We start from the raw sequence: 16,557 nt of genomic DNA on the forward strand, positions 1-16,557 counted from the left end.
TTTATTTTATTTTATTTTATTTTATTTTATTTTATTTTATTTTATTTATTTTTCGGTTTCAGTCTCCATTCTTTTCAGCCCACAAACCCCACACACTTCTCTCCCTTTCTCAGACCCACAGTGCTATCAGACAGTGGATATGAAGCAATATCTCTGACTGCACAGCTGAGACTTTGGGAGAGCTAGAAACAGACGTGTCAGGTTGGAAGTAGCAGCAATATGACAGGAGAGAGAGAAACTGCTGATAACACAGATCTCTCTGTTTGTATCTTAGAGTACAGGTGTCTGCATATATATTGAGTTTCCAGACTCAAAGGAAGAATTCATATAGAAAAGCTTTAAATAAAAAGCTACTTAATGCAAAGGCTCATGGCCTGGTTTTCTTGTTGCCTCACTCAGAAGAGCAGAGGGTCTAGCTTTCTGGTTCTGCTTGAAGATATTTCTGAGGACTGTTAGACTTCTTGTGCTGTATCAGGTCAGTTATTCTTTTAAATAAGAAAACTATCATAATCAGCTGTATGAATATGTCTAGTTGGGATGCCTATAGTTATGAAAACCAGCCAGATTTCAAGTACATTCAATCACATGCTAGGTTTTTCTCATACAAAGCTAAGTATTGGGTAACAAACAATAATAATTATAACTATCAATTTTTAGTTGTAAATTGCATATAAAATTCAATGGCAAGATACTCATTCCTCTTTTGCTCTGTTTTCAGTTACAGAAAAGATGAAAATGACAGGTTTTTTTTTAGACTTAGGCATAAGAAGAAACAGGTGACAGACAGTATTCTTGACCTATTGTTAAGCTGTCTGTATCATGACAGTCTTGAAATCTTGCCTTATATAATAACTGAAAGAAAAGTTACAGAATCAAATTCAGCTGAAGTATCTTTCTTTTGAGCTGCCTGTATCCTAGTAGACTTGCTTCTAACAATGAGCATTTATAAATCACTTTCACATGAGCTGATTAGACAAACAATCTGTTTCCGTAAAGTATCTTCAAAGTTACTTTCTTCTGGATTATATTCTGCTGTGCAAAGGGCAAATAGCATCTTGTCACATGGAAAAAACTAGAATGACAGTAATCAAATACAACTAAAGATATACATAGAGAACAATATTTTGAGTAATAAACTTCTGAAGGTTTTAATTCATATAGTGTACTATTATTGGTTTCCTAATTTGTACCCTGTTTTTAGCATCATAACATTCATGAAAAATGACAATTCTTAAGGTATTCTCAAAGTTGACTTAGGTGGCATAGTCATTTCATAGGAGACAACAAAATAATGAATTATTTTTGTATGAAACAATTTTCCATTCAAAATGTTCTTTTTATGAAATTAATATAATCCTGCAAAATATTTCATAGAATCATAGGAAGAAACTTTAAAGATCACCCAGTTCCACCCCCCTGCCATGGGCAGGGACACCTCCCACTAGACCAGGATGCCCAAAGCCCCATCCAGCCTGGCCTTGAACACCTCCAGGGATGGGGCATCCACAGCTTCTCTGGGCAATCTAGTCTACCTCACCACCTTCCTAACATCCGATCTAAACATCCCTTCTTTTAGTTTAAAACCATTACCCCTTGTTCTATCATTATCTGCCCAAGAAAAAAGTCACTCTCCATCTTTTCATAAATCCTCTTTAAGTACTGAAAGAGGTGGTGGTTTTATGCTGCTGGGCAGCTGAGCTCCACCAAAACTCTCTCACTCCCCCTCCTCAAAGAGAAAGGGGGAGAAAATACAATGAAGAAGGCTCAAGCGTTGAGATAAGGACAGGGAGATCACTCAACAATTATCATCCCAGGCAAAACAGACCCAGTATAGGGAGATTAATAAAATTTATTGCCTATCACTAGCAGACTAGAGCAGTGAGAAACTAAAAGCAAACTAAAAACATCTTCCCCACATCCATCCTCTTCCACCTCCTCCCCCCAAGCAGTGCAGAGGAACGGGAAATGGGGGCTGCGGTCAGTCCCTGACGCTTCGTCTCCGCCGCTCCTTCGCGGTCCCTCTCTGCCCCTGCTCCCCGTGGGGTCCCTCCCACGGGATGCCGTCCTTCCTGAACTGAGCCTGTGGGGGCTGCCCACAGGCAGCAGCTCTTCAAGAACTGCTCCCACATGGCTCCATACCATGGGGTCCATCCCCCAGGAGCAAACTGCTCCAGCACGGGTCCCCCATGGGCAGCAGCTCCCCCCAGGTCCCCTGTTCCTGCGTGGGCTCCTCTCCACGGGCTGCAGCTCCGGCCCGGGGCCTGCTCCTGCGGGGGCCGCAGCCTCCTCCAGGCCACATCCACCTGCTCCACCGGGGGCTCCTCCATGGCTGCAGCGTGGAGATCTGCTCCATGTGGGACCCATGGGCTGCAGGGGGACAGCCTGCTCCACAGGCCAAGGGGAACTGCTGCTGCGTGCCTGGAGCACCTCCTGCCCTCCTGCTGTACTGGACCTGGGGGGCTGCAGGGCTGCTTCTCTCTAAATTTTCTCACTCCTCTCTCTCCTCTCTCCCAGTTGCTGTTGTGCAGCAGTTTTTTTTTTTTTTTTTTTTTTTTTTTTTTTTTTTTTTTTTTTTTTTTTCCCTTTACCTTTCTTAAATCTGCTCTCCCAGAGGCCCAACCAGTGTGGCTCCCTGGCTCGGCTCTGGCCAGCAGTAAGTCCCTTTTGGAGCCTGCCAGAGCTGGCTCTGCTATGATGTGGAGCCGCTGCTGGGCTCTGCTCACAGAAGCCATCCTTGCTGCTCACCTGCTACCAAGCCCTTGCCACGTAAACCCAGTACAGAAGGCCACAATGAGGTCTTCCTGGAGCCTTCACTTCTCCAGGCTGAACTCCAGATCCCTCAGCCTGTCTTCACAGGAGAACTCTGTCCTTCTGATCATCCTTGTGGCCCTCTCTGGACTCGCTCCAACCATCTCCATGTTTTCTTATGCTGGGGGCCCCAGAGCAGTACTACAGATGGGGTCTCACACGAGTGTAATAGAGGGGGACAATCACCTCCCTTGATCTGCTGGCCATGCTTCTTTTGATGCAAAAATATTGATAAAACTTTAAAGTCCTTTAAATCTAAAAGGAAAAAAAAAAGTTACAAAATTTGATTATGGTAAAAATTGAAATTTTATAGAATTATAAGCAGATAGTGCCACTCTCTCTGGCCTATTCCTCTATACGCAAAGAAACTAATGGTTTCTGAACTTAGGAAAAAAAAAATAAAAAAATTGCTTCTCCAGAAAAGTCATGTTTTAATAACAGAGATGGGAATTTAAAAAACTACCTTATTATTATGGTTAAAATAGTCTATTACTGATACATTAATATTTCTGATTAGGGTTTTCAACTTGGAGGTTGTGGCTACAGTGACCTAACAAGGATTTTCGGTGGATCTCTGGTAAAATACAATTTTTTCTGTATGGACATCTTCCTAATCAAATCCAATCATGCACCTTCCATGTCATTTTTTTTTACCTCTATCTTGATCATGGAAGTAACCTGTCAGGAGAGGTAATTCCCACCCCATGCTGTTCTTCTTCTTCATGCTGAGCAGGTCTTTTTGGGAAACTGATCCTGCTGAAAAATATATCTATATCTATATATATATATACATATATATATATATACACACACACACACACACACATATATATATATATATATATATATGTATATATTATTTCCCCTGGGTTTATTTTATCAGTTCCATGATGTTGTTCACAGTGCAGTTAAATAAATTCTTGATTTGGTCCATTTCTAGATGAAAGAGCTGGTGATTATACCTTTAGTTATATAGCTTCAGTTCTTGAGTGAGGATTTCCATTGCGCTCCTACAGATCAGATGTTCTCCTCTCTCCCTGTATTATTCTCAAGCCCAGGCAGAATTTATACTGCAGCCACAGATTTTAAGGTGGAAGAATCATAGAATCATAGAATATCCCGAGTTGGAAGGGACCCACAAGGATCATTGAGTCCAACTCTGTCACCACACAGGTCTACCCAAAAATTCGGACCATATCAATAAGAGCACAGTCCAAATGTTTCTTAAACTCTGACACTGGAGAGCCTGTTCCAGTGTGTGACCACTCTCTCAGTGAAGAACCTCTTCCCGATATCTAGTCTTAACCTCCCCTGTCACAGCTTGACTCCATTCCCTCAGGTCCTATTACTGGTCATTAAGGAGAATAGATCTGCACCTGTCTCTCCTCTCCCCCTCATGAGGAAGCTGTAGACTGCAATGAGGTGTCCCCTCAGCCTCCTCTTTTCCAGGCTGAACAGGCCCAGTGACCTCAGCCGCTCCTCATACGTCTTCCCCTCTAGGCCTTTCACCGCCTTTGTTGCCCTGCTCTGGACACTCTCCAAGAGTTTAAGGCCCTTTTTGTACTGTGGTGCCCAAAACTGAACACAGTACTCAAGGTGAGGTTGCAGCAGCGCAGAGTAGAGCAGGACAATCACTTCCCTCGACCGACTAGTAATGCTGTGCTTGATTTTCCAGTTGAATTAACATATATATTTCTTTGGAGTACAGGGAAGAGCAGAAGGAATGGATGCTAGGGATAAATAAGCTATAATAATAGAGAAGATAAACTATTCTTAGTACATTGCTTTGATGGTTCGTCACCTTCTTTTCTAAGATGTTGTTCATATCTAAGATGTAGTTTCATATCTACATTTGTCCCTCCTCAATTTCTAACCATGTGGTAATGTGAAATGAGTAGGTGCTGGCTGAAGGGCCTCTAATAGCACTGTATGTGTTGTATTGAGTGTATGTGTTGGGGTTTTGGTAGCAAGGGGCTGCATGGGCCTCCATGGACATAGGCTGGGACTTCCCCATGCCAGACACAGCCAGCTCCAGTCAGCTCCAGGCCCCACACCACAGGGCACGGCTGAGCCCAGCAGCCAAGCTGGCGGTGCCTTGGGGAAAACAGATTTAGATAAGAGTAAAACTCCACACAACAGAGAAGAGTGAGGAAAAATATTGTGAGAAACAGGCTTGCAAAGACAGAGGTCAGAGAAGAATGAGGGGAGGATTGGCTCCAGGCACTGGGGCAGAGATTCCCTGCAGCACGTGGAAAGACCACAGAGGAGCAGGTACCCACTCTGCAGCCTGTGGAGAACCCACACTGGTGGTTACTTCACCACATGTATATGTCTTCATATAGCCTTTTTTTTTTTTTTTTTTTTTTGTCCATTAACCTTTTCACTTTCGAACAGAAGAAAGAAATTCTTTAGATCTGTCACTATTACCCAATTTTCCAATCCTTTAATCTTCACTGTAGACATTTAAAAAACCTTTCTGATTTATAGATATGTACTTTAAATTTTGAGTACCAGTCATGGACATGTTTCAAGCCACAGTAATGTCAAATGCCTTAGTAACATGTACTTCCTTTGCCCTATTATAATTAATAATTTTATTAATTATGACAGGGGTTACTGTCATAGCGAGAATGGAGAATGCTCTCGTGGCGTATGTTCTTTATTTGGAGAAGAACATTGTAATATTTGACTATATGAAAACTCATATATTTCATTTGTGCCCAGCTTCCTGAACCAGTGAAATTATGTGGTATCATTTTCTCATTCCAGGTTATGTCATTACTATTCAGCACAGTGAGACAACTTTGCTTATGTATTCTAAATCATCTCTGATTGTATTTTAACTTTTCTGGATATTCATTTCAAATTTATCCTTCTGCCTTCATTATCAGTTACCTACTCATTCTAGTTCCTCCTGTTCTACTTGTTATATGTATTGATCAGCTTATGTACATGTACAAACACAGAGACATATAAATATTGTATACAAATGTATTTTTGAGAACTGTTTTCATTTCCTTTATAAGCCAAGTTGGCTTATTACCAGAGCAGTTGTCCTTCTTTATTGCTTGTGGCTTTTGGACATCTAGTAAAATGTTCTTAAACAGTTCCCAATTATTCATATTTTTCTGTTTAAATTCTTTCTCCCAATAGATTTGGCTTTAGTTGTTCTCAGCTTTGGAAAATTGACTTTTTTAAAGCCCCAAGTAATTCAGTAGCTGCCATAAAAATTCTGAAACAAAGCCTAGGGAAAGATCCTGACCTTCCTGTGCATCAGTTCCAGAAGGAATTACGAAAGGGGGATGATACACAATCTATATTAAAAATAATCTAAGTGTCAGAGAAAGAACCATTAATTTTTAGAGATCTCCTTAGATTTTCATGGTCAGAAAGCTTGACAAGCATTGAAAATCACTGTAGCTTATAGTGCCAGGTTATCTCACAAGCAGTACTATTGAAATGCAGAGTGCTGGTATCTTGCAGGTTTATACTCTGGAATGCTTATCTGTGCTGGTACTGTACAGGCAGTGTCAACTCTCCATGTTGAATCCACTTCAACAGCAAGCAGGAAGGAGAGTAACAGTGCTAAACCAAGAAATACTATGGAGGATGCTATATTCTGCCTTGTCCTACTTTGCCTGAGTTGGTATGGACTATACTGCTCCTTAGGCAATAATAATGGATGAGATCTGTCAACTTACTTTAGGGCCAATTTGAAGTCTTACATTCTTTATCTCATATCCTGAGAACAGGGTTTTCTCTATATTAATATTTTTGGTTGGTAGTAGTGTAAATCAGCCCAGGTTTCACTAGTATACCTCATTACTGAAAAATACCTTAATCATTGTTTATGGAATGAAAATACCAGTTTGACAGGAATGCTTCTGCATTGTGATTCTAAGGAAGGATACTGTCCTGTTTTAAAACCAAAAAGTGAAGGTATTGTTTTTAGAGAAACAAATCATGTAGTTTCATTTTCACTTGTGCAGACTTAAGAACTCCAAGCGTCAGCTGTGTTCGGTCATGAAATAAAAAAGCTCCTTAAGGTTTGGATTGCAGACTTGCTCTGAGAAGAAACATACTTCACTTTCTCGGCTTGTTATGTCAGTTTTGTGTTGGATACAAGCCTTCTGAAAAGTATCAGAAAAAAATTCACTTCAGTGAAAAAATAGCCAATGGTTGGAACCAGAATAGGAAGTACAATCTAATATGTCTGCATAAAAACAAAGTCACTTCTTACTCTTTCATTCCCTGTTTACTTGTGAAGTAATCATTCATAGAACTGGAAGTTGTCTCTGTAAACAAAGCTTTAAAAATTTTATTTACTTATTTTAAATCTCGGGGTTTTAACTGAAAGTCTAGACACCAAAATACACTGTTTTATATAGTTATTTTTACAGAAATAAGTTGTTTGGCCAGGCTGATTCTATTTTATAGTTTTTTTTCAGATAAATTCAAGACATTTCTACAAACCATGGTAGGAATGAGAAAGGTAATGCTACTCCAACCAAGCCTTCATAGATTATGTGCACTGCTATGAATTTATAGAATCATAGCATCATAGAATATCCCGAGTTGGAAGGGACCCATAAGAATCATCAAGTCCAACTCCTGGCTCCACAAAGGTCTACACAAAAATGAGAATTCAGACCATATGACTAAGAGCATAGTCCAAATGCTTCTTAAACTCTGACAGGTTTGGTGCCATGACTAGGGAGCCTGTTTCAGTGTGTGACCACCCTCTCGGTGAAGAACCTCTTCCTGATACCCAACCTGGACCTCCCAAGTCACAGCTTGACACCATTCCCTCGGGTCCTGTCACTGGTCACTAAAGAGAACAGATCAGCGCCTGCCCCTCCACTCCCCTCGTGAGGAAGCTGCAGGCTGCCATGAGGCCTCCCCTCAGCCTCCTCTTTTCCAGGAATTTAGCTAAAGTAGGAAAGAAAATTCACCTAGTTTTTCCTTTTTGAATACTGAAGATATGGAATCTACTATATTGTACTGAACACTCACTTGATGAGGTGCTGGAGTTATTTTTTTGTGTCTTGATTATACATCTAAGATTCTGAATACATAGATCTTAAAAGTTGAAATTACTTTAAGAGCACTTCATAGTATTCTGCCTCAAGATATTTTAAAGTGAATAGCTTAAGGTCACTAACCTGGGATAGCATCCTTAAGTTACAAATCCATCTCAGTTTGACTCTGGAAAGGGATTTGAATGGCAAGGCCCATCTTTCAAGCATGTTTACTTAACACCTGGCAAACACGAATTGGACTTATGAGCTGTCCTGCAAAGGTGAAACACAAAGCCACATTTCTCTCAGCTTTTGAGTAAGTACTTCAGCTGGTGAAAACATTCTGTAGAAGGGCCAGCGGATATCATACCTGAACTTCTTTGAAAGTCTAGTTTCATTAATAAGTCCTCAGAATAAAACTTGCATTCCAGATAACGTGAAATGTTTTGCTGAGTGTAAAACAGGCTTTTCTGCTAATTTGTTGTTGTTTTATTTTTTGATTTCAGTTAGAAGATATGAAGCAAAAATCAATTTCTATTTAGACCAATTCTTTTATTCATCTGAACAGCCAGACAAAAAAAAAAAAAAAAAAAAAAAAAAAAAAAAAAAAAGGTTATTCAGGGTGTCCTAAACCTCATGGTTCTTTCCTCTGCTCTTCATAGATCTCTTAGAAATTGTCTTTATTTTGTAGATTCTTTCACTATGTCAGAATTTCAAGATTAAGTTGAACTTTAGAAACTTCAGAAGTTTTTTTTTTTTTTATGCTGTGAAACTTTATTTGTAAAAGCCAAATGAAACTGCAACAATACACTGGAATAATATGGAATTATTGATGATGAAGGGAAAAATAGAATTTAATTTCTTTACATCTGCTTATAACTTTTTGAAAAATAATACTAGTGGATTGATAATTAGGTTAATTTCTGTTCAGATAGTATGATCTGCATGCATACTTTACATGTGTTTTTTTCCCGTCTAACCAATCTTTTGCTGTCTCCATCCTGCCTAGCTGTCTGCTGGAAAATAATTTTTTTTCAAGAAATTTTTGCCAAGTACTCCATGGTAATCTGCTGCAAACTAATCTTTAGTTGGCTCTGAGTACAGACAAAGCTACATTGTGAGAGTCCTGCTTGTACCAAATGTCACTATAATGTGAATTGCTTCAGGATGGAGACCAAACTGAGTGATCTTTCCATGCTGCAGATCAAATAGACATGTTTTACAGCAACAAAGTGAGTCAAGTTTCTTGGAGCTGCTCTGAAGTCTCAGTTCCATCTCATTCAATTTTCGGCTGCCTCCACTTGTTTAGCCTCTTATCAGTTTACATATATCGCAAGGATAAGACACTCCTTTAGCCAAGTTAATTATACTGTCTTCATCCCTTGCAATCATGAGCAGGCCTGGTTATTTTAATCATCTTCACGCCCACTTTTCTATACACATTTCACTTCCATGGTAGCCATTCTAAAATGTGTGAGCTGGACTCTTGCCTAGAAGTAAGCCGATTCCTGCTTTACCCTGAAATGTTCTCATTGCATTTGCTTCTAATTGGGTAATGCACTGCACTGTTTTTATATGACATTTCATTCCTTGCTATCAAACATTCCATGTTTTTTTCATGACATGATTTATAAGACTTCCTTGTCACCTAGATTCCTGCCAATTCTCTCAGAGATTCATCTCTAGATTGTTCTGTTTCTTCCAAAGTCTCACCCTCGTACTGCTGCTAATTGAATATTTGCATACCCTGTTCCTTCCGTCTGGAACTCCCAACCCTTTTAACTCACTGAATGTCCCTTGCCAAACACTTTTAAAAGTCAGGCTGAAATTTTCCACTTTGATTATTGCTTTTTGTGTTCATATGTAATCCCTTTCAAAATGTACAGAGCTGAGAAATGTTTCCACATTCAAGTGATCAGAAGTGAGAGATAATATCTGGGTTCTGGGCCAAATCAGATACAGGCTGATCTGTGAAAATGTCGTTTCCTTGCAGAATTATATGGTAGTGACAATCACATGATAGTTAAGTCACATACACTGACAAAAATTCAGGATGTCCTCCTGCTAAAAATAAATCCAGGGGGTCCTTCATGTTGCTGTGTGAGCACAGAGCTGTGACATGTGTACATGTAACAAATACACAAAAAAAAAAAAAAAAAAAAAAAGTATTGGAAACATCCATATGTCAGGTAGCTTAATTTGTTGGAAACTGGAAGTCTGCAGTTTAGCAGCAGAGTTCAGTCCTGTAATATGCAAGCACTAAGTTCAAGAAATAAATATTTTAATTCATTTAAGTGCTGCATGCTTAACAACATGTTCGTAGAGAATCCTAGTAAAATCAAAGATGCAGACTGGCTTCCTCCCGTCCTTCTCTTTCACCGTGATTCTAACTATTTCTGTTCCCCTCTAAGTCTACCTGCTTCTTGCCACCTTTAATTATGTGTAATTCTGAATTCAGGCCTCATCATCCTACCAGTTTTGTTTTGTGCCAATGTATACACGACATTTTGAACTTAACTTCAGAAATTGCTATTAGCATGTCAATGAAGTCTCTAAGATAGTCTCTAAGATAGATATCAACATAAAAAGATGATCGGTGTATGCATGCCTGTCAAATTATGAAAGTAAGCTATTCCACTATAAGTATGTTGCTGGATCATATTAATATATCTATACCAGCCTCTCTGCTAATTTGTCCCTCAATTTTACTGTTTACTAGAATTGTGCTGGAAAAATATTAAATTTCTGAAATTTAAAGAATAAAACTTTTATTCTGAGGATGATAAACTAATAGGGATGTTATTGAATGATTTTGCTTTGTTTTCAGAGTATGCTGTATCCTGCAACTTCTTTGTTTGGTCTGACTTTGTTCTTTTGACGGAGCTACATCTTAAAGAGACAAAGTCTTTGTCTGGTTGTTATTACAGGCATCAATATAAAAACAAAATAAACCTTTCAGATTTTTTTTTTTTTTCCCAGTGAGGGAAATTTTTATTGCTTCCTGTAGGTGGACACAACCTTTGGGATCCAGTTGCTGTTAAGTTTCATACCACACTCAATTAATTTAATATAATTAAACCAGCAATCACCATTCCTTTCTTGCATCTGATTAGTGTAGTTGAGTGTTGATACTAAAGCCAAGAATATCCAAAGTTATCACAGGCTCCAGAAGTTTATTAGATACCATAATTATTCTCTCAGAGGACCCTTGAGGTGTTATTTTTGCTTATTGTTTTCCAAAAACATTTAGCATCCATTTAGGAAAATTAAAAAGTTAAAGGTAAAATTTCTAACAGAGTAGCTGTGTTTACATTATAAATAATTGCTATCAATATATTGTTATGAATGGGAATTAATTATGCAAAACATTTTTCAGCATCGAAAGAAAGACTTTGCTGAAATGCAGTAGTATGTTAATGGTGTATCAAGGGACTAGCTGTGCAACAAGTGCAGGGTTTAGCTTTTTATTATCTGGAGGTTTCATCATTGGTGAATGTCCCTTCGTGACCATCACAGAGGAGGCAGAAGGAAGTTATGTCAAAGGGTCTGAATTACCTGTCAGACTATCATTTGTCAGAAATAACTATTGTAAGTAACTTGAATTACACTAATATTAACAGAAAGTTCCTCCCTATTGCAAAATTTAAATAAATGAAAAGAGATTTTAGACACAATTATTTCTTGAGAGTAGCTTACTCTAGATGCAACAGTGAACAGTAATATCTGCCTTTACCGCAACTGTGGTTAGCTTACAGTTTTGTCTCCTTTAGAAGTTTATTTTACCTTCTAAGGCTTCTTCCTTTGATTTTTCATTCTACTTGAGGAGATGTTTGTGCCCTCCAACATTTCTCAAGAGAGAGACATGCCCTGAAACCTCTCAGAAGTACAACCACCTGCCAGTCCTGCAGGCAAGCACCAATGCAGCAGCAGCTGGCTGCATTCTCTTTCAAGGAATTCGAGAAAAAAAAAAATCAGTTGAGTATCCAGGTGCTCAGTCAGAGTCAGAGTCAGAGTCAGGGAAGGAGGATGTAAATGGTGTAGACATGCAAATATTGAAGGGAAAACTAGGGAAAAGGTTGTTTTTTTTTTTTTTACTTTTTTATTTTTAATTATTTATTTATTTAGAAGGCAGATATTACACATCATACATGCACATTTATTACCTATTTGTTCTGTTGATTGTGTCTCTTGTGTGACATTGGGAGGGTGAAGTAGGTCATAGGTTATGAGTTTGGTTCTTTGCACTAGATTTGAGAAAAAATACCTTAGATAAATTAGTGCAAGTTCAGACTAATACAATTTATTCCGATGTGTTCAGTTTAGTCTTTCTGGTACAATACACATTCCTTTGCAGAATGAGCTGTGACTGCAGAATAGCTCAGGGCCATTGTTATGGTTCAGAGCCAGAGCATCTTCCAGGAACAACTGTGGTCAATCTGATCCTATATAGTGCATACAGTATGGAGCTTTGCCTTCACACACACATATACAAAAACAAACAAAAACACACACACACAAAACAACCAACTTTCAAAAAACAAACAAATAAAACCAAACCAACCAACCAACCAAACAAAAACCCACACATTTTCAGGTGGGGAATATCCTACAGTATATAATGGAATGAAACATAAAAGGAGGTTTATTTTACAGCTTTAAAACAAAAATCTGTCATCTGTAATCTTAGGGAGTTCCTAACTGGGTCACAGGTTTTATGGCTGGAGCACAAATTGAGTGCCCAGTATTGGATAATTTAATCCCATGGTGTTGAATAAATACCAGAAATAATAACAACTGATATCTTATCTCTAGGGCTGCTGAGCACACACAACAAACATTTCTGTTGTAATTGCTTACATCGGGTTTCATTTTGGCCCCTTGTTTAAGCTTTTACATGATTTTAAATGGTTGCTGCAAAGTCAGACCTTTGAGAAAGACATATGACTGGCAGAGAATAAATATTTTACATGGAATAATTACTTATTGCCTGAAGTCTTTGGCATGTTATCTAGCAGGAAAAAAAAATACATTTTAATAAATGCCAACCACACCTACAAAAGATAAGTACCATCACAAATCATACTCACTTATTCCAAGATTATCATTTGATAACCAGTCCAAATTGCTGTTGAGATAATAGCACCTCTTTTGATGTTACTGGCAAAGTGCAGGTAAAAATATTTCAGTGTTTGGCTTTCACCATTAGTGCTAAGATTTTACAAAACCTAACAACAAAACAAGAGCCAATGCATAAGAGGAAGAATACTTTCTCATAGTAGAATAAATTAGATACACTTCAGTGTACCTTGCAAAAAATTGCTACCTATCAGAAATAAGATATTAAGTGAAAAGTGTATAAATACACTGCTTATTTTACTGGGTACATTTTGGAAACACTTAGTAAAATCTATTTTAGTTTTTGACTAATTTTCTTATGGGAGTTTGGAAAAGTACTTGCAGCAAATATAACAGGTTGTCCCAAAAATGAGAGAAGCCAAGCAACTTTTCTTGGAAAACATAAAACCTGGCTGTATTGTTGTAACAGATTTCTCTCCCTGACACCTCAAGTCCATGTCCATTCAAAGGCTGCCTTTACAACAACCCAGAAAACTTTAATCAATGTCAGGTTTATACCAGCACAGAGCAGAATCTCTGGTTTATCAGTTTAAAACAATGGGATCCTTTATGCAGGGAGATTGTGACTCACTGCCTTGTTTGTCCTAGCTAATGAGAACTAACAGCACTGTCTGTAATGGATGTGCTATGGATATTACTGTGGGAACGTGCCTTCAGGAAGTGATCCAAACTATCTTCAACTCTGTAGTCAAAGATGATTGTTATTAAAATAATTTTAGGAACTCGTGTACAAGATGTACTTGAATTGCACCATGAATAAGTTAACGATTGTTCTAACTTATCATAGCTGTTCTGCACGTATGTTCAACATGCAGCTTGTTGGCATTTTAATGCTGTGCATGTGTGTGGGGAGAGGGGTGTGAGCAGACCTAGGCTGCTGACTCATCTTGATAGATGGATTGGGTTTTATCATCTCTGAATCAGAGAGAAACACCGAGTGGTTCTCCAAGATGAAATAGCTTGGGGGAAAAGACTGAACATCCTGCATCAGACTTTACAGTAAATCAGCCCAAGGAATGGCTCAATTCAAGTGATTGGAAGCTTGATTGGGATTACTGCCAGGGTTTGTTACACTGTAAATGAAAACTTAACAAAGTAGGAGATAGAAATCTGTTTAAGACCCTTGTTTGCATATTTGCTGTGTGAGAAACTGACAGGAACAAGTCATCTCCCAGTAGTCAGTGACGGCCTATCAGAAATTAGCTGCTGTTTAGAAAGCATGGCTCTTGCCTGTTGTGATAGAAAGGATATCTCATCCTTGCAGGGGAAACAGCGGAAAAGAAACTTCCTTTCTGGTGGAGTCTGGAACATCTACAAGTCCTTAAATCTAGGAGTAGAAATCCCTGAGACTGTGTGGAAATAAGAAGATAGAGAAAGAATTAACCACATTTCAGGGAGGGAGGATTTGGAATCTTTCATTGTTCCTCTTCTGTGGAGGTTTCTGGCTGTCTGATACAGCTTTTGGAAAGGAAGACTGACTAGTGTTGAGCAACGTGCACATGGTCTATCAGATAAAGGAGGGGGAGAGAGTGACTATGTGACTTTGTGTTCACCTCCTAAGGAGGCTGAGACCCGTAGCAGAACATGTAGACTCAACCATTTTCTGCAGGAGTACAGAGTGTTCAATAAACCAGCTGGGAAGAGAACAACTTGACAAGGTCCCTGAACACTGCAGAGTTGTAAATGAAACTACTTACACAAGGCAACAACAGCAACGGATATTTGGATACCACCGTTATTGTAATCATTTCTAATAGATATTTTTAGGAAAAGCTGCAATCCTGATATTGTAGCTTACTGACTCATCCAAAGCAAATAACCACTGTGTGGATAGAGAAGCAGCATGTGCTTGTAACCAAGTGAAGACATCCTTTTCCACGATGAAATTTTGCTGAAAAATATCAGGAGCAGGAAGTATGAAATAGAAAACAAAACAAAACAAAAAGAAATGATTGAGTAAAGCTAAAAAAATAACAATCCTATTTTTAAGTTATTCATAATGTTGCTTGCCCATCATGCACACTCTATAATGTCTGTGTGTTCTCAGTGTAATTTTGCATCTGAGTCAAACACTTTTATACATGTCATAAGCCACCATGGCTGGTGCAAGCCAGACCTCATATACCTCTGAGCTAATGAGAAAAGTTTTAAAGGTGTCAAAAGTTACATTAAGTCCCAGATGAGGACTGCTACATTGAAATGTAACTGTAATGAAACAGGTGGTAGTGGCTCTTTTTGCAGAAGTTCATTGCTCTAAGGCGTGAAAGATCTGAGAAACTGATCTCAGAGAAGACTCAGAGCAGAACTTATGTGCAAATATTAAGAATAGTGCTACAGGCTAGTTTGAAAAAATATATATGTAAAGAAAAAGGGAAAAGCCACTGAAATGATCAGTGGAACTTTTCAAATTTGCAATCAATCCATGAAAGCTTGGATTCTGAAAAGCAGCTGAAATACTGGCTGAGATCTTCATGTTTTCATCCTTAGTTGGCGGGACTCATATCTCCTCTGATACAACTATAAACTTATTTTCAAACAAAACAATCAAAATTTTTTATTGAAACTATACTAAAAATACTAAAGGATACTCTAATCATAGTCCATAAACTATAAATTCTGATTACATTGTTGAGAATTAAAGAGGTGTTGGACCTTTCTGCAGAGATGCAGAATGGGCACATAACAGAGAAATCTGCAGTATCTTTCTGCTGTACTCTTCCACTACAGGCATGTATCCAGCCTGGCAGTAACATCCATATTGTTACTTAGATTGTATTAAAACCCAGGCACTAAAACCATTTGATTTTTCTAGACTACTAGGCATAAAAGAGACATAATCAGTCCCCAGTCTGTGCCTGACTTCATCAGCTCTGGGCACTGCATATATGTGCAGCACTTTCACAAACTATTTTCCTTATTGTTATAACCTAGAAAGGAGATATTCAAGAACCTGGTAGGATTAATACTGAAATTAGTAGCAATATAGTAATAATACTAATGCTAAAATAGTAGTAAAATACTAAAACCTACAGAGAATTTTACAGATAATGTAGTGCAGATAATAATAATAATAAAAAAGGATCTTTTAATCTGATCTAGGAAAGACTCCAAGGACTCCCTAAAAGTTGTCCACAACCCAGATGAGATTGCCATCATTAAATATCTCATATCACAGCTCACTATCTCTAATGGCTCTTGTGTCCCAGTGGACAACCAGGAAGCCAGTTCTTCAAACTGGACTTGGCATCTTCTACTGAAAGAAACTTGCCTGGCTGCTACCTTGGCATTATGGAACAGTCAATAAACCTGGTAACTTGTGAAAAAAAGAGGGTGTTTTGACAACATGTTTGGGGGCCTTGTACAAGATGAAGATGTAATAAGCCATTAAACATTTATAACCAGTGTTAATGTGCCACGAAAAGCAGAATAAACCCTGTATTACTGTTCTGCTCCTCTGTACTTTTTACCCTGGGAAATCTGAATGGACTCTGGGTAGGAATATTTCCTGATTAACTTTGCATTTAACACAGGTGTGAAATAAGTAGTCCTAATACCAATGGCAATCTGCCCCATAGAGCCCCCATGCTGTATGACT

At 38.5% G+C, this 16,557-nt stretch overlaps 1 long non-coding RNA gene across 1 annotated transcript in view; it reads right to left on the minus strand.

The window, feature by feature from the left end:
* The window catches only part of LOC118163043, a 41,678-nt gene that overhangs the window by 7,409 nt on the left and 17,712 nt on the right, over window positions 1–16,557 (minus strand). Inside the window, exon 2 of the long non-coding RNA XR_004748812.1 lies at window positions 7,971–8,067. This is a non-coding gene — a long non-coding RNA (uncharacterized LOC118163043). The remainder of the gene's footprint in view (window positions 1–7,970; window positions 8,068–16,557) is intronic.

Source organism: Oxyura jamaicensis, chromosome 2 (genome assembly GCF_011077185.1).
Source record: "Oxyura jamaicensis isolate SHBP4307 breed ruddy duck chromosome 2, BPBGC_Ojam_1.0, whole genome shotgun sequence".
In the NCBI taxonomy this organism is placed as follows: Eukaryota; Metazoa; Chordata; class Aves; order Anseriformes; family Anatidae; genus Oxyura; species Oxyura jamaicensis.